We start from the raw sequence: 18443 nt of genomic DNA on the forward strand, positions 1-18443 counted from the left end.
GTGCTGTGGGAATGAAATGACTTCGAGTGCGGTATCCAGGGACTTAAAGGGTAGACAGAGATAAAATTTGCAAAGACAAAACTCTTTCCAGCCTTTTCTGGTCAGAGGATTAATGTAAGAAAAAGTAAAATAAAAAAAAAAAAAAAAACCTTGCAAGACACTCAAAAATCTTTGAAAGGAGAAGAACGAGGGTAGAAATCAATACCAAGAGAGTCGGTAGCTCCAGACTACAACTGATCATCTTCTTTTGAAAGAAGCTCCAACTCCAGGCTAAATTCTCCCATGCTAGATTTTAGAATCCTTTCTTCTCTAAGATAATAGCTTGTGTTCCACTGAAATCAATAGGTTTGTAATCGGGAAGCTGTTACCAAGTGAGGCTGCGTCTGACGTAAGTGGGAGGTTTGTTCATATTGACCCTGACACAGCAATGAGCTAGCTGGAGCAGACAGGGACGTGTGTAATTTAATTCCCAACAAAGTCAGCAGGCTTTAAAGTTGTGCACAAGGTGGTGAATTGGTGTCTCAGATTGAAAATTTACACTATGATAGATTATTTATTGGCTTGATCGACATGTTTTTTCTATTCTGATAAATCTGCTTTAGTAGAGTATGGTTTTTACCCTGGCTGCTATGTATTATCTCCAGTGTGGATCCAGTTGTGGCAGGATTGTGTGCCTGTTTTCTTATGCTCATACTCACATTATAGCATGCTTACATTCACTAAAGAGCATTTTCAGTACACTGTCACTAAGTATGTAGGGAGATTTAAAAGTGTTGCAGCTGGTATATGTGCTGAACAAGCCTCAAAGACATAAAATGTAAAAGGGAGTGTTGGAAAAGGCAAGAGGGTAATTAAAACGGTGGCTTAGAAACACTGCTTTAAGCCATTTATAGAAAAAAAAAAAAAGTATTTGGCATCGAAGTGTCAGTATTTCCTGACACTTTAATGAAGCTCTGTATTTCAGAAACAGGAAAAATTAGAGAAGTCATGGCCCAGCTTACAGATAAATAGGTGAAATTGCTACACATTTTTCCCAGTCAATGCTAGTTGAGAGGAAAACTAAAATGTGTGTAAGTTGTTGTTGGGCCAATAGACACCAATAGGTGTCTAGAACCTGCCTGGGAGATGCTAATGTAAACCTCAACAACAGCACGCTCATTTTCCCTTTAAGAATAATAGTTCCAAAACATGGAACTCTTACCTAAACATGCTGATATTCAAAGGTCTTTGTAAACATAATCTTTAGGGTTGGAAAATACAATTACTGTGAAAGGATTATGACATCCAGGATGATTAAGCCATTCCTCTGTCCCTAAGGACAGGAGGAGAATCAGAGCCAGGCTCGCTTGGATGAGATTGCTGGTGCTGCTTGATAATGAAGAGAGGACAGAAATGCACAGGCTATCTAGATTTAGTCTCCTTTCATGGATTTTCCATGCCCTGTAAAATTTACAGATGTCACTTACAAAAATTTGTACTTGCTGAAGTGGGTTTGATGCTGTAAATCAAGGAGCTGCTCTTTGAGCTGTTCTGCTGCTTGACAAGCAATACAGGAACAGATGCGTGAACTCCCTGGCTTCTTTTTAATGGTGCATTAACATCAAAGTCTAGCTTTACATATTTAAATGATTACAAATTAGTGCATGTTTGTTTTGCACAATCCGGCCCTGCTCATTGCATTCACTGTTGTTATTAAAATGGAAAAAGTGTTAATCTGCTATAAAGAAAAAAAAATGGATTGCAAATTCTCAGCATATTAGAGAATGCATTTTAAGAAATAATTATTTTAGAGTAAATAATGCCCTTGGAAATGTGGATTGCTCTTATTCACCTCACTGGGCAGTACACCTGTTCAGATGGCAGGGTGGTGATGGAAATATTTAAAAAAAATCAAAGATTAATCTGCATTACTTAAAGCTGAGTAATACTCCTGAAGATTCTTGTTTACGTTTTTGTCATCACAGAATAGGGCCTACATTAAAAACTTGGGACCGAAAGCAAGCCCAGCTGTAGGAGATACCTATAGGTACTTCAGGGAATTTTCAGAAAAGCTTTACTGATCACAGTTTTACATGCAATGTTTGTTTCTTTACTCTTCAGATTAAATTATTCTGTCTATACCTGGCCTTGCAATTAGGCAAGATAAGACAAAATAGGTAGATAAGTCCTCAGATAAGCCATGAATATTTTGGATGCTGTATAAATGAAAATAAAGGTCAGTGTCAGAGCATCCAATTCTGAGGTCCTAATTCCAGATTAATGTATTAGGAAAGCTGTCCTCTAACAAGGTAGTACATGATCTGAAGATACAGGAATTTAGTGACAACCAAGCACTGGATACTGTGCTCCTGCTTAAGACACCAACAGAAAAGCCATTTGATTTTATTGTGCAGAACTGGATTCAAAGCTCATGCTGAGTAATGCTAGTTCCTGAGTTAGCACCAAAAGTGGAGAACATTTTCTTCTAGTCTACACTTGCTTCTCACTTCTGCTTTGACAGGCTAGTGTGTCTTCTGTTTATTCCTCCTAAGCTAACATAGCTCATTTTGACACTAAATTCTTAAATAGCACTTATGTGAGCAGCTGCATCTCCTGATCTGGAAAGGTGGCACTCTCCTGTTGGGAGCATTGAAGGACACTCTGCTCACCAGTGAGTTCTCCTTCTGGCATAGGTTTTTGCAAAGCACACATCCACTCCCACTCCTCCCCTTTCCATCAGAAATGTACGGTTTTGTCTGCATTAGAAATCAGACCCCATTCGTTAGAAAAAGGGAAATTGTCCCACAAGGAGACCCCATCCAGAATTGCTTTGGGATCTGCACTGCCTGCTCATACAGACTATACATGTAGGTTGCATTCAGATGTGCTGTTGTGGCAAATGTCATGGAGGAGGCTCCCAAAACTGTGGCTTAAATTAGAAGGGTTATTTGGAAGCCATCCTTCATACAGGGTACTTTATTTTGAGTTTGCTGTCTGAGTATTTGGAAAATAGTTGGGTTGGTATGATGGGAGGTAAGAGTTGCTATGTAATGATTCCTTGGTGGGACAACTGTAATACAACAGTAGCAGTTTACTTGTTATGATAAGATCTTAGCTGTTGATGTTGAATATTGAGACTGCTATTTTAGGAGATATGCATTGTTAAGATGTACGCAAATCAATCTTTCAGGGCCCATAAAGATAATCTTAGCAAGAACATAAAACAAAAACTGGAGGTTATAATAATAATGTAGAATTAGAGGATTTTTCATGTATTTTAATGTGCCAGACAAAAAAAAAAATCCATGTTTTTAACCAGATGAAGGATTGCTTCAAACAGTAAAAGCCAAGATGGGTGAAGTTATCATTTGTGTATTACCCCAGACATTTATCAGCATTTCAGTAAGGAACTGTGCACCATGTGCAAAGTTAAACATGTACACAACTTTTATTAGATCAGGGTCTCAGGTTCCGACATCTCTTACACAGATGGAAAAGCAGGGACAAACAGTGATTCAATAAGTAGCCTACAGAACACAGACTCAGAGAAGAAAAGCTACCAGCTGTGGCTAATACAACATGTTTTAAGAGCTAGCATGAGTTCCTCCTTTTTATGCACTGAAGGTGGGTATTGTAAAGCAATATATAAATAAATGGATTTATCTGTTTATTTTTTGTACCAAAAGGAAACCATACTGATGTTAGAATAGTGCTGTCCATATGGGAGAGAAGGTCTATTTCACTGTGCAACATTGCATGTTATTCTTTTTTTAATTTCCAAGCCGAGGAAATAAAGAAAAATATTCTATGCCATTATGCTGCTATTATGGCAGAGAATTTAATTGAATTCAAATCAAGGCAAAGTTATGATTCCCTTAGAAATAGTAACTTGGTCCAAAACACTGAGCTGTTTTGGAATTACTGTTACTATGCACCTTTACAGAAAATATTAAGCTGATGGAATATATGTATTATAATCAATAAGGGAACTATTACTTTGAATTTCACAACTTATAAGGATATATGATTAATCACAGTTGTGTTTTGATTATAATTTTTACATATAAGTTACGATACAGAGCTATAGTGTAGTATTTGTCTCCCTCATCTTAGGCATCTCAAAGTTAAATGTCCATGTTACAGCTAGTCATCCATGGCTCCTTTAATAGCCAATGGAGAGAAATAGTAAGGGACAGAAATAAAGACCTCCAAAGGCTTGTTTGTCTGACCTTCTTGGGTGAGTATCCTAAGATGAAGTGCATGACCTCATGGAGGCTTGCATTGTGTTCAGGTACCTAGCTTGAGCACGGGCAACTAACTTGTGATGTCTTACCTGAATGAGCTGAATCCCATCCTCAGGGAGCAACTCTTATTAAGGCAATCATTCCATTGTCATTTTAGGCAGCTTTCTCTAAATAAACATGTAAACTGTTTTGCCGTTTTTGCTTGCCTGCTTTATTAGAGTTTGTTTTTCCTCCTCCAGAGGAAGAATATGTTCAACTCAGAAATACATGGAAATGCTACCCCCTCAGCATTAATTACTAGAAAAAGTGCTTTCAATTCCTTATCAAAACACACTTGTTTGCTCCCTAGGCTGCTCAAAAGTTTCTCTCCTGGAGAAAGAAGAAAAACAGTCAGTAGTAAGAAGGATATTCTTTCCAAAAAAAGACAGGGAGAGTGTTGCCAGCAGTCTTTTCTTAGTGATCTTTGTAGCTTCGAGGCAGGGAGAGGAATTGGAGCAGTGGGTTATTGCCAACTTTACACGGTATCTGTTGTGGAACAGAGAGGTATTAGCGTACTTCCTAACAGAACCAATTAATCATATAGCTTAGTAGAAATAACGCTTTGTGTATGTCATGTTTGAAGGGTTGTAAAAAGTGACATAAAGGACTTGGTTTATTCGTGGAGTCCCATTAATCAGCATGTTCTGTACCTGGTTCTGCTCTAATTGATTATGGTAGGAAAAGGGGGAATTAAAAGGCAGGTATCTGAGACTACACTTCAAAAAAATCTGCAACAAAGTCATAATAGAACATTGTCGTGCTTAAAAATAGAAAATTGCTACAGAGTTCACTCTAGATAAGTTGAGTTTGGTTTGAGGCCAAATCAGAATTAGTGGTTCCATTGAACTGTGTTAAGATGTGACACATAGTTTGGCTGTTATTTACTCATGTTTAACCATAACGAAAAACTGGTCTCTCCATCATTTTGAGCTAATGTCCAAACAATGGGGACTGGATTGGATATAGAAATTCGAATTCAATGTTCAGCTAAAAAAATTGTACATCCCAATGTAAGGCCACAAGAATGTCTGTCACTGATGGCCTTGGGGCTGGAAGGCAATCTGACCTGAGGGGTAAAAAAAAAAAGAGAGACATTTCTTCTACAAACAGACATTGCTGGATGTTGTTACAGTTTTGCAAAACTAGCTGAAGTTCACGAGCAGCTTCTGTAGATTGTGAAGCCACAGCAGAGGCAGAAGACAGGCACATTACTGTGTGAAATATGTGGTATTAATACCCACCCAGTTGATCAAGCTAATTATAGGTAGAGATAATGCAGCCTTTTCTGAGCTGGAGGCAAGAAGGTCTTACCCCCGTGATACAGGAAAAGAAGGGAAAGCTGCAGCCTTTCTACATCAGCTATAAGATCTGTAGCCTGCTGTTTGTAGGATGGGGTGATCCAGGCTTCCAAAAACAATTAGCAATCTCCCCTAAGGTGGGTTCTGTTCCCTGAAGAAACTATAAGCGAAACTAAATATTAACCTACCTCCAAGCATCATAGCAGTGTAATTTTTTTTTATGACATACTGTGCCTGACATGTTGCAAACATCTGTTACTTGGTTTGCTTTTTGTTTTGTGTACGTGTCTGTGTGTATATGTGCTCTTCTGAGAAGGGTGAGGAGAGGTAGAAGGGAATACCTGCCAGTCTCTGAAGTTCAATGCAACTCAGAGTTCCAGGTGCAAAGCTAAAGGAAAGTTTGATTTAGACAGATTTAAAGATAGATAGCTCTTTAAAGCTACTTAAAGACAAGCAAGTGTCTGTTAGTATTCAGAAGTAGACCTCTCTTCACTTTGCACTGCAACCATAAAGAAATAGAAAGTGTTATTTCCTCCCTCAGTTACAGTGGGATGTGTTCTCCTTCCCATGAGCTGCTATTGGTAGCTAAAAGGTATGGAGCAAACCCAAACCTCTGTGTTACCTGTGACTTCTACCATTGACCAAAAAGGGGGCTGTAGTTTTCATTATCAGATCAGCCAGGAAGTTTTACCCTGCTGAACTCAAGTGGATTAGCTGTAGATGTGATTTCCTCCTAATTGTCTACTTCTTGAAACTTGAAAGTGAGTGGTCTGGTGTTTTAAAGGAATTTGTGTCTTGAAGAGAAGTGACTCTTTGTCAGCCTAGCAAAACATTTCAAAAATAAACAAAAATTGTGGCATCAGTTTTGTTCAGTACTTTTCATCTTGTCCCTGTACATCTCCGTAACTCGATTCCCTAGATAATCTTTGAAAGGCCTGAAAAATCTGATTAAATCTGAAGCTTGACCGTTGACTGAAAGCAGTGTGTCTGAAGGTATACTTTAGTAGCAGGCCTTGTTCACCTCTCATTTGTGTTGCCATGTGATCTGTATGGATGTCATCCCAGTTCCTTCTTTTTGTTGCTCTGTCTTCAAATATATATAATTACGTTGACCTGCTCCACAGCAGGCTTTGAGGTATCTGGATGAGCAGGACTAGATATTTTATTAGCTCATTTAATGTGACGAAGGTGGAGGGAAAAGACTGACCAATTTGTACTCTCTTCAGCGGACACCTCTATCTGGAGGTGGAACAATTAAGTGAACAAAAAACAGTAAACAAGAAACTGAGCAAATCCTAGTTATCAAGGAGAGGATCGTAATGTAAAATGAGTGTTTTTTCTGTTTCAGTGAGGACCAAGTCAGGCTCCTAAATGTCTCAATGTACATCACAATATCTGGGGAACAGGAATATTCATCTTAGTTTCATAGCCACCACCTGTGTTCCTTCCAGAAAACAGCTACCTCCATTAATCTTACCCATTTTACTATATTAAGCGTTACCTATTCTTGTTATCTTGTGACCAGAAGGGAGACTGAAAGCTGTACATAAGCCTGTTAGATATTTGCCTGTACAGCTGAAGAAGTGCTGGAGGAGGTTCCCTCTCGGCCAAACTCCGTGGTGTTGGATGAAGAGCAATCTAGCCTGGTAACTGTGAGACTGAGTGGGAATACCCCCTCCCCTGCCAAGCACCAAGGTCCTATGGCTCAAAAGAGGTTTAAGGCTTCTTTCATTGTGTCTATTGGCAAAGAACAAGGAGCCTTCTCTTCGCTTTGCATGATCAGGACAGTTAGATGAGAATCAGCTTTGGATGGAGAGCTGGGAACCCAGCCTGAGCTCTGCGCTGGGCTTGGTTGTGCGTGGCATCAACTTCAGTGCCCCCGTTTCTCAGTTGTCATTGAAAGAGAAAGAATACTTCTTGGTTCCTAACCTGAGCAGTGCAAAGTTTTATTATGCTGTGTTGGAACAGTACTTGAAGATACAAATCCCTCGCATTACAATTTGTTTCAACGTGCATGTCCTGCTAGTAAATTGCAGTATAAAAGCCAAACTCTCATCTCAGTCATGATGGTATTAAGAATAATGCAAGTGATTCAGAAATGTGAGTGGTCCAAAGGCCATAAAAGATACCAGATGTAAGTGAAGCAAATCAAACCAAACCAAACAAAAAAACCCACTGTGTACTACAAAGCAGTATTACAAAGGACTCTCTTAACAATATATGCAGAATATTATTTCTGTTGTAGGAGAAGTGCTGTATATCCTCTCCAGCAGCAGGTAAATTACAAAATCTTTTCCAGGATGCTCTATAAACGTATAAACCTTCTGGGCTAAGAGATGAGTCGGAGACTGTTACCCAATCTGCCCTGGAGCAAGCCAGGAAAGTAGATCTGATGCTGAAAGAGACAGCTATTTCCCAAGATTTATAGACTACAAGTATTTTATTTACTATCCGAGGAAGGAGTCCACACTTGTTGCAAAGAATGAACATAAAATGGGCAGGGTTGGATCCTCCTTGGTTTTGTGTGACTGTGAAAATAAATTAAAGCATCCCTGGAAGCTGAGTGTTCAGGTGTCTTTTGGTCCTGTGAGGTTTCTCAGAAAAGGCTGTCCTGAGAGCTCTGCAGTATGCTCACACGCTTGTGATGTGTGGGGAGCTTGTTAGACCTTAACTCTGAGCTGAAAAAATACAGATGAAGCATGAATAAAAAATATTTAGGTATCATTTTCAACTCACAAGCCAGTGTCCAGCATAGACTGCAAGCTGTTCCTGCTTTTAGCTTTCTTATCATTGAGTCTAATCTGTCTGAGCTGTAGTAGTACATCATCCCCAAACGCTTTGTACAATTTAAGCAGTATGGAGGGGTAATGAACGTTTTTATTTTGGTATGTGCATTCTCAAAGTCTCATTAGAGGTTGCACTAGTATTTACTTGTTTGCATTTCAAATGAAAGGGAGTCTATTTAACAACATCAGCAATTTGGTCAGTATTGGCACAGTTCCAGCGCCGAGTGGAAAGTTGGCTGATGTTTTCATTAGCCTCAGCACTGTATATACTGCTGCAGTTTTTCTTGGGAGAGTGTGTTTTCTGTCACTGTAGTGAGACCAGGGCTGCAGAGGAAGAGCACTCAGTAGGTCTGCCTGCTAAAACCTCAGGTTAATTCCTGAATTAGGTGCTGGAAGTGCCTCCAAGCTTTATGCTTCATCATGGTTGTCTCTGCCCCAGAAACCAGCTTGCCTGTCCTTTGTCCATTAAGTGTCTTCTCTTCCTCCTTCTTCTCCACCTTTAAATCCGCAGCTCCATGTGGGAAACCCCAGTTTTTGCCCCTTACCTTCCATACCAGCCCTGTCTGTAGAACAGCTCCTATTTGGCAGCATCTGCTTGCTGTGACTACTATTTTCTGTTCCAAAGATGTGGTTAGCTGAAAAAAGAAGCACGTTTATTCATTCACTGATACTCCTGTGAAAGCACACCATGGGTCATACTGCTTACATAGTTTCTGTGGTAGTTATCACAGTATCTTGCCGATAGAAGAGGATTTTTTCTTAAAAGAGCTTTGAGGAAGGGAAGTGTACTGATTGCTGTGTTAGAGGTGGAAAAACTAAGGCAGGGAAGCAAGATGACTTGCTCAAAGCGTTTGTGGAAGAAGAGTGGGAGGGGAAATCCCATATGCCAAAGAAGGAATTAATCCAGACTGCGGAAGACATGGAGGATGACTCAGTTGCAGATGATAAAAAAATAAAATAAAAAAAAAAATCAGAAGGCAAGTGAAAGCTTCCCAGAACTCTGGATGAATGCAAGAGAGAGAGGAACTGCATTTGCTGAAATGACTCACAGGAAGTTATCAGCCCATATGCAGCCAGAAGGCTAACCAGTACCTGAGCTGGGCTGGGACATATCTGTGAGAAAACAGACTGTGTGTTACAGGGTCATCTCTACTTGGCTTGAGTGCACTGCTGGGCAGCACACTTGGAGGAGAGCTGCATGCTTACAGGAATCTGAATTCAAACCTCAGAGCAAAACAACCTCTCCTGGATCAATAGTTCTGTTCACAGCAGGGGTTGCAAGACAGGGTCACTGGAAAGTAGTAGATGCTTTGCTACTGAAAAATCTCAATTTCTAGCTAGTAACCATTGCTGTTTTCCACCATTGCTGTACTCAAAGTTACTACTCTGCTTAAACTATAGCTATTTCATGTATTACTGTACATTATTTAATATTTTTTATCTTTAAAAGTGATGGCAAAATAGTCCTCCCAGCATGCTCCTAAGAGTTCTTATTATTCAGTGTTCTGCATAGTGATGTTATAGCAGAGGTTTAGGTGCTCAGAACTACAAAGGAATTAGACTATTCCTATGAATTTACTAAAGTTAATCTGTACTGGATCAAGTCCATAATTCATCTAAGATAGTTTTTCATGTGTTGAGAGTAGCAAGTAAGTCCCAACATGATGATTTAACGCCAAACCTTGTATTCAGTCACCAAAACGCACATGTGCCTCTGCATCAGTTGATGCTTACTCTCAGTTTTTCAGGGGATACACGTGTTGGTGTTGCTAGTGGGAAAACTATGTGTAAACCAAGAACATAATGTGTCTTAGTGAAAGGAAGAAAATTCCCTGTTAGCAGCAATTTAACTGAGCAACTCTTATCTCACTGGGACTGGGGTTTCATGGTATACTTGCTAAAGAAATATTGCACCGTATGAGTAAAGCTCCAGGCATTTATCTTCCAGTATCCAAGGAAGTTACCCATGTCTTCCTTTCTGCCACTGGTTGAGCTACAGTACATTGGTGCAGATAAGTACCCAAAAGCACAATGGCTCAATAGGAATGAGTAAAGCCAAGTGAAATTTGAACCAGTATGTTTTTCCTTGGGACGTTTCGGATAGCTCCTATTTCTGTGTGGGCTCCAGATTGTGAGAAGAGATATAGTTACACAGCGTCTTTTCTGCTCTTTGCCTGAATCCTAGAGCAAAGACAAAGGGAAGTGTAATAATCATATGGAAAGGGAACTCAGTGATTCTGTTTGGAAAGTATTTCTTACTCATTTTCAGGTTGTGTTGTGCAGGGAAGGTTGCTTGACTTAAAGAACTTCCTTGTCAACCTTGCATTAAATCTAAACCAGGTTATTTTTGTGCATAAGGTAGGCATGTGTGGTTTTGGAACTTGTGCTTCTATGTGTTTTAGTCCATAGTGCAGGTCTTGGTGCAGCAGATTGCTGCTGTTCTTCCTTATCTTCTGCGAAAAGCGAAGAGGAGAATTGCTTGCTTCCCTCATCTTCATGAAACTGTACCTCTTCTGTGCAAGCCAGACCATTTCCTGAGCACTCTCAGTGCCCTCTTTGTGCCCTGGCATCTCTGATGACCACTGCCCAGAATGTGGATTGAAATGTGCTATCTAAATAAATACGTGTAACATGCTATTTCTATTTGACGTGAAGCAACTGTCCTTTCTGGTATTCATAACTTTCTGACAGAGACGTTTACTGATTTTATTAACAAAAATAACCCTCCCCTTTAAGAGTCAGTTAATTTACCTTAGCTCTGCCACAAAATTTCCTCTTGATGCCAGTGGGAGGTGAAATAAACTTTTAGAAATAAAGACCCTTAATGTAGCTAGTCCAATAAAATGTAGGTTAAATGTAGTGTTAAAGGACAGAATATTTTAAATGAAAGGCATCCTTCAAAGCAGTCTGATATACAGCAAACTTGATGCCTTTCAAGCTGGCAAATACCCAAGCTAGCTTCAGCTAGTTTCAGGGAGAAACTGATGATCTGCATAGATTTAAAAAAAAAAAAAAAAAAAAAAAAAAAAGGAAGGACTGGCAGTCATAAATATTTTGAGAGCTGAAGAAAGAATCTCTTCAGAAAAATGCATGATGAATTAGCTTTATTGCTTCAGCATGCAAAAAGGTCTTGAATGATATTGTAAATGTCAGTGTGTATTTGTTGCAATTCCTCACTAAACTACATATTGGGTTAATTACAAGTCTGTCACCAAAATTAAATGTTTTAATACAGTTTAGATCCTCAGACAACAGAAAGTAAAAGTCCATAATGTCATTTTTGTCCTAAGAAGTTGTTAGCAGTACTGTGATGTTGGTTTACAACAACCCAGCAGTTGTGTTCATCTTGAGCTTGATGAAGTTCTGTACTTCCCTACGTGTGGATGAGCTGTAATTCCCACGTCATCACACTGAGGTTTGTATCAAAGCCAAATGGCAAACTTGGAATGAGTGCTGAACAGGTGATGGAAATTCATTAGAGTGACGGTGCAAGCGGTCACTTCCCAATTTAAATGTGCACATTAGAAAGCTGACTTACCTTGGCTTTACTTACAGTCACTGGAGACTCGTTCAGGCCATCTGAGTTGTGCTCTCCAGTGAAGACTCCTCCCTCTCCCTTTTTAATGTCTCCTTAGGCACCAAACTTGGATGTGTGAAACCAGACAGCATGACAAACCTCCCCAAGGAAGACAGGTGCTTTGCATCAAGAACAAAGCTATGACACCAGGCTCTCCTGAAAGGGACATGGGACTGGAGTTCTGCTCTTCAGGTGAGTACAGACTTGGGACAGTCCCACAGGAGTGAGACATGAGAATGGAGAAGTCAGTGAGCACAGAGGAGGAGGAGGAGGTTTTAGAAGAAAGCAGTTATCCAGGAATGGGGTAAGGGCTGAAGGCAGCTGAAAAGGAGCTTGCTAACTGGGAATTAACTAGGTTTTAAAATAAAAAGTCCTGTGGATTTGATACTCAGCCCTTACTATTGGTACACTGTGCTTCTATGTGAGACCAAGAGTTTCTCTCACAACAGCCTGGAGTAACCGTTGCAAATTTGGCGAGGCGGGTTGAAAACGTACCTGTCAGCTATAGCTTTTTAACCAAATGCTGCGGCAATTTGCAAGAGTAAGTAGGTGAGTAAAAATGCCCTTTTTCTGTAATTTTACTTTCTGAAGCATGTTATAAATAGAAGAATCATCTGGGAGTGGAAGAGAAAATGCAACTAGTAGCTTGAACTTTATTGGATATAATGGAGAGGTGATACGGGAAGTGATATTTTAGAAGAGCAAAACAACATACTAGACATCAAAGGAGATAACACTGAAAGTACCTCTAATGCAGCTGAGAGGATGAGTTCAGGCAGTGTACAAATAAGGACGAAGGGGTCGCAGTCTGCTCTGGGGACATGCAGCAAATACATAACAGGGACAGTTTGCATGAGGTTTCATAGATAACTGAAAACTCTGATCATGGAGAGAGCAGTACGATGACTAAATTTCCCACCATTTTGTAGACAATCTGAGAAGTGATTGTGCTTTGGGCTCTCTCTGTGCCCAGGGGAGGTAAGGCTGGCTGGCTGGCTGGCTGAGAAGTGTGCAGTGGTGTCTGCACCTCCCGGTAAACACAGGTGGGATTTTTTGCTTTCTGAGAGCAAAAATACACATAAAGTTATGACCTAGTAGGAAGTCAAGTGAAAATAGATCCAACCATAAACAAGAAAATCAGTTCTGGGAAGAAAGTGTGGTGAAGGTCAAAGCAGAAGGATGTTAAATAAATTCATAATGCACATATTCAGTTCTTTCAGTTCTAAAGCTGTAAAAGAGTTAACTGCTTTGGGGCAAATGAGGTTTTGCCATTTATAAATCTTCTCTTGATACCCAGAAAAGAATTCTGGCTTGTGTGTATTCCACTGTTGCATTTTCAAACTTCCTATCTGACAATGTGTAAAGGAATAGATACTCTAGACAAATACCTTGTTAGAACACAAATTTGTTTCGTAGAAAGCCAGATGTTTTCAATGACATGTAAGAATGCAGTCGCTAAAAACCATTAAAATAGTTGCAGTTTGTGGTGCATGTTAACACAGAGGGAGCCTAAATGAATACACTGTGCAAATAGCTGCACTTCCTTCCAATGGGCTGAAAATGATTTCTTTAGTTTCACTGTTAAATTAAAAATGTGCTATGTTAAAGGTAGGTCCTTGCATTTTTCCTAATTTTTGTTTTCCTGATTAGAAAACTGAAGACTAAACTCCACCATTTTCAATAACATTTCCACATTCTTTCTGAAATCTGAATCCTCCTTATTGCCATCCCACCATAGCTTTTTGGAGCATGGCTGGTGGGGTTTGGTGTGGGGAAGGGATTAATCAAAACTCCCTCACAATGTCATGAGTAATTGAAAAAAAATATTTTTAATCTCATAAAATAATAGTGTTTTTTTTTTCTGATTTAATTCTAAATTTTTTAATATGTATTAATTTACAAACTTCTAGATGTCTCCTGCTGCAGAGCTACAGGTTCTCATGAGATGATAAGCAGCAACTCTTTGACATCATAGAGCAACATTTCAGAAGTGTTTCGTTTTGTTAGTGGAAAAATCTTTCCAATTATGGATATCAATTTTCTGATTAATACTCTGTGGTTAGGTATGTATCAGTAAATGATGAAGAGAGGGAAAAGCTGAAGCATCCCCAGTGTAAGGCAAACATACAAGTACCTTGCATTATATTGTATCATCCAAGGATATAAAAAAAAACAATATTGTGGCAAAGAGCAGCTAGTCAAACGTATGTGACAGTCAGGAGCTTGTCAAAAGCCTCACAGAGACATGTTTAGTATTGTTAATTCTTATGATCACATCAAGTTGTTCATCTTTTATCAGTTCGAATGGCTCTCCTGGGGACAGCCCATATCTCAGCTGACATTTCATGTGTAATATATTAGCATTGCTGTATCTCAGACAGCAAAGGAAAGGTGCAGTAGATCAGATGAAGCATCAGAAAGATGTTGCTGCAGTGCTGCGTGTCAGCAGTGAGGGATAGTCTGGTGAATGCAACTGAAAAAATCAAAGAGATTTTTGCCAGGAGCATCAGGCTGAGCTGAGGCTCCCTTTCACATGCGGTTCTGCAGCACAGTGCTGGCTGTTGGCATGTTGCAGCAGCCAGAGTCCCAGTCCCATTAATAATGAGACATGCATCTCCAAATTAAAGATATGCAAAATATGAAATATGCCATCACATAAGGATTATGCTCTGTTGTTCCTAGTTAGCAGGGGCATTAGCTGAACTCATTTCTTCCCTGCTTTCACAGGAGATCAGCAAAAGAGAAATAGCAGTGACTTCTTGGGGCCAGGGGGCAATGCATCTCTGGGAGGGCAGTGATCTTTGCAGTGTGCTGTGTTCCAGACCCTTAAAAAGACAACTCTGTTGATTGCAGCTGCTATTGCTGCAGCCATTTAAATCTTTAGTAATGAATCCAAAGAAGCTGTCTGGAAGTCTTCAGTAACTGTGTAATTTTCTGTAATTAATTTTTTAAGTATACTGGACTTCCATACAGTGACAGCAGGCCTTTGAGCAAGGCCATCAGGGAATTAAAATGAGATGTGGCCTTGGCAGCTTCTAGAACACAAATGCAGTATATAGACAATTGAGTAGATTGGTGAGAAATGTAATTTTATTTGCAGCTCAAAAATGCTAAGGAGGAAGGAAAAATTTTGAGAGCTGAAAAAACCATGCTGGAAATGTGTGTGCCTTCTTGAACCAGCTGGGGCTGAACTTCTTTTCCTTTTGATTGTGTAAGACTTTCCGATAATTGCAATTCAATAGAAGAAAATAAATTTCTGCCATGATGGTGGAGAAACACTGTCATAGATTGCCCAAAGAGATGGACCGGCCTTCAGCAGGAGGTTGGAGTAGAGGACCTCTGGAGTTCCCTTCCAACCTGTGTGATTCTGTACCAGCAATCATGTTTGGGGTTTGTTTTTTTCATTTCTGTATCAAATACTAGTAGAGGTTGTTCTGTACAATGTTTAGTGATGTTACCTATTAATGTAATCATAGAAACATAGAATGGTTCAGGTTGGAAAGGACCTTAAAAATCATCCAACTGCAAACCCCCTATTATAGATCCCACCCACCAGGTTGGCCAAGGCCCCATCCAGCCTGGCCTTGAACACCTCCAGGGATGGGGCATCCACAACTTCTCTTGGCAACCTGTGCCAGTGCTTCACTACCCTTACAGTGAAGAATTTCCTCCTAATGTCTAGTCTAAATCTATCCTCTTTTAGTTTAAGACCATTCACCCTTGTTCTATCTGCCTTCTCTTCTCCAGGCTGAACATCCCCAGCTCTCTCAGCCTTTCTTCCCAAGAGAGCTGCTCCAGCCTCTGAGCATCCTTGTGGCCTCCTCTGTACCCACTCTAACAGCCCCACGTCCTTCTGGTGCTGGGGGCCCCAGACCTGGATGCAGGACTCCAGGTGGGGCCTCACACAGGCAGAGCAGAGGGGCACAGTCACCTCCCTTGACCTGCTGGTCACACCTCTGTTGGTGCAGCCCAGGATGCAGTTGCCCTTCTGGGCTGCAGGCACGCACTGCTGGCTCATGTTGAGGTTTTCATCCACCAGAACCCCCACATCCTTCTGTGTAGGGCTGCTCTCAGTGAGTTCTTCCCCCAGCCTGTGCTCATATCTGGGATTGCCTCGACCCAGGTGCAGCACCTCGCACTTGGACTTGTTGAACCTTATCAGGTTCACATGGGCCCACTTCCCAAGCTTGTCCAGGTCCTTTTGAATGGCATCTCTTCTTTATTTGGTATCAACCAGACCACTTAGCTTGGTGTCATCTGCAAACTTGCTGAGGGTGCACTCAATCCCATTGTCCATGTCATTGATAAAGATATTGAGAAGCACTTGTTCCAAGACAGACCCCTGAGGACACCACTCGTCACCAGCCTCCACCTGTACATAGAACCATTGACCACCACGCTCTGCATGTGGCTGTCGAGCCCATTCCTTATTCACCGATAACACCTTTAAAAAAAAGGTTTCAGCAAATTTCTTTCCATATTATTGTTATTATAGTCTTATAAAAAAAAAAAAAAGAGAGAGAGAAAAAAATACTGTTGTACTGTCTCCATATTAGCTAGGTAAGTGGTTACACAGACAGGTACATGCCCTAGCTGAAAACCTTGATCTTGGTAGTTGTGTGTACAACCATGGCACAGCACTAAAACAGTAACAGCAGCTCAGATTTCAGCCCCAAGTTAAATTCTGAAACATACTCCTGCCAGGAGATGACATTAATTTGTTAAATGAATGTCATTGTATCATGTACTTAGAGCAAACGTGAACTATGTTCATGAGAAAGCACTGTGTCAGAGGGACCCTGTAGGGCACCACAGATGTTGTGTACCTACAACACATGGATGGCTTCATGCTAAAGGAAGGGAAGGTGACAAGCTGCATTGCTACACAGCACAGAACAGGATGTTAAGAAGGATATGTTCCTCACTCAAAACAATGTGAGGCTCTTTTTTTTTATCTAGTCAAAATATAATTACAGATATTTGAGTTTGGCTACGATACTTGGGCTATCCTGCCTAAAAACATGAAGTGAGCCAAGCTGTTGAATCCTGGTCCTTGGAAATGTCTTTGGGTTTTTATGCCATAAGATTCTGAGGCTGGCTGGTCCTTGGTTTTTTGAAAGTTGACTTTACAATTTAGCTGAAAAGTTATGTGAATTTTTAAAAACTGTATCTACTTATGTTTACATTCTTGTTAAGCCCAAAGTCAAACTGCTTCTACAGAAGTGACAGCTCAGATGTGAGTGAAGGGCCAAATGAAAATTATGTGGAGATTTCATTTGACAAGGCCACTTCAGACAAAAGAAATGTTAAACAAATAGCCTTACACAATGGGAAATGGTGAACTTCTGCTGAACCTTGCAGTTGGCTCTCTGCCAAAGGAAAGTTCGAAGCTACTCGTATGTTCTGATTTGGAAATCTCTCTGGTTTTAATGTCCAGCTTTTGTATACCATTTTAAATGGAAAATGAAAAGTGCTTAATTATCTTTCCCAGGGTATGACAGCTGATAGAAATTAAAATGTCTGCCCAGAACAGAGTGAAAATCCTGCATGCTGATAATAACTCAAACAATGTAAACCTGTGCCATATTAAACTGTAAATGGAAAAGTGGGTGAGAATAAATGATTTCACGAGGTAAGAATAGTATCAAAGAAAATGGAAACATTCAGATATATCACCCTGGGTGAGTGTTTCTTTCAGGCCACAAACTCCTGTCATGAACAGTAAAAGCAGTCATGGTCTGGATGGCTTTTCAGAATTATCTACTTGGCTACAGAATGCAAGACAAGTGCTCTGGGTAGAAGCAATGTCTTTATTAGGGTAGGTAGAGGGAGAAGAAGCTTTCATGCTTTCAGGCCTACAAGTTCTTCAAATAAAACAGAATTTCAATTTCTCTACCTAATATAAATGAAGACCTGGCTAGGAATATGAATTCTGCCTGTCAGGAAAAGCCTCTAACACCCAGCCACCTTGACATTATCTTCTGATACTCCCTATATATATATATAATATTTTTTATTTTTTTGTTGCTGTTACAGAAAAGCTGCAGTCTAATATTTTAATATTAGATGACTTCTCTTCTGTGATGCCTACAAAATTACTGGCCATAACTAGAGCTAAAGAGCCCACGGCCATGGCTTAGTGCTGACAGATGACTATGCCTGCATGCTCCTGACTCCTCCCAGGCTTTAAGATGGTCACGTCTTCAAAGCAGGTTTTCTGGTTAGTTTCTGCTGCAAGCCCAGCTACAGGTAAATGTTTCTCTGGTGAACTTCTTGGGCTTGACCTCTTTTATTCAGAAAACTACTTCTGCACTCCTCACCTGGCACAATTCCTGAAGCAAAGAACTCTTAACTGCTGTCTTGGTTGTACCAGTGGCCTTAGGGATGCCATTATGGGACAATGCTTGCTCGTCAGGGTATTCAAGTGCCAGTCCAAATCCTCCAGTTCTTTTGAAATCCCAAGTGGTTTTAATGTAAACCTAAAAGAAATATTGATTATACTAAATTGGCCTGACCAGTG

General features: G+C 40.2%; 1 protein-coding gene across 1 annotated transcript in view; it reads left to right on the plus strand.

Moving 5' to 3' along the window:
* COLGALT2 (collagen beta(1-O)galactosyltransferase 2) overlaps positions 1–18443 on the plus strand; it is a 148867-nt gene that overhangs the window by 2400 nt on the left and 128024 nt on the right. Inside the window, exon 2 of the mRNA XM_084527388.1 lies at positions 11982–12115. The gene's annotated coding sequence lies outside the window, so the exon portion shown is untranslated. The remainder of the gene's footprint in view (positions 1–11981; positions 12116–18443) is intronic.

This window comes from Aythya ferina (genome assembly GCF_964211825.1).
Source record: "Aythya ferina genome assembly, chromosome: 8".
NCBI classification, from domain to species: domain Eukaryota; kingdom Metazoa; phylum Chordata; class Aves; order Anseriformes; family Anatidae; genus Aythya; species Aythya ferina.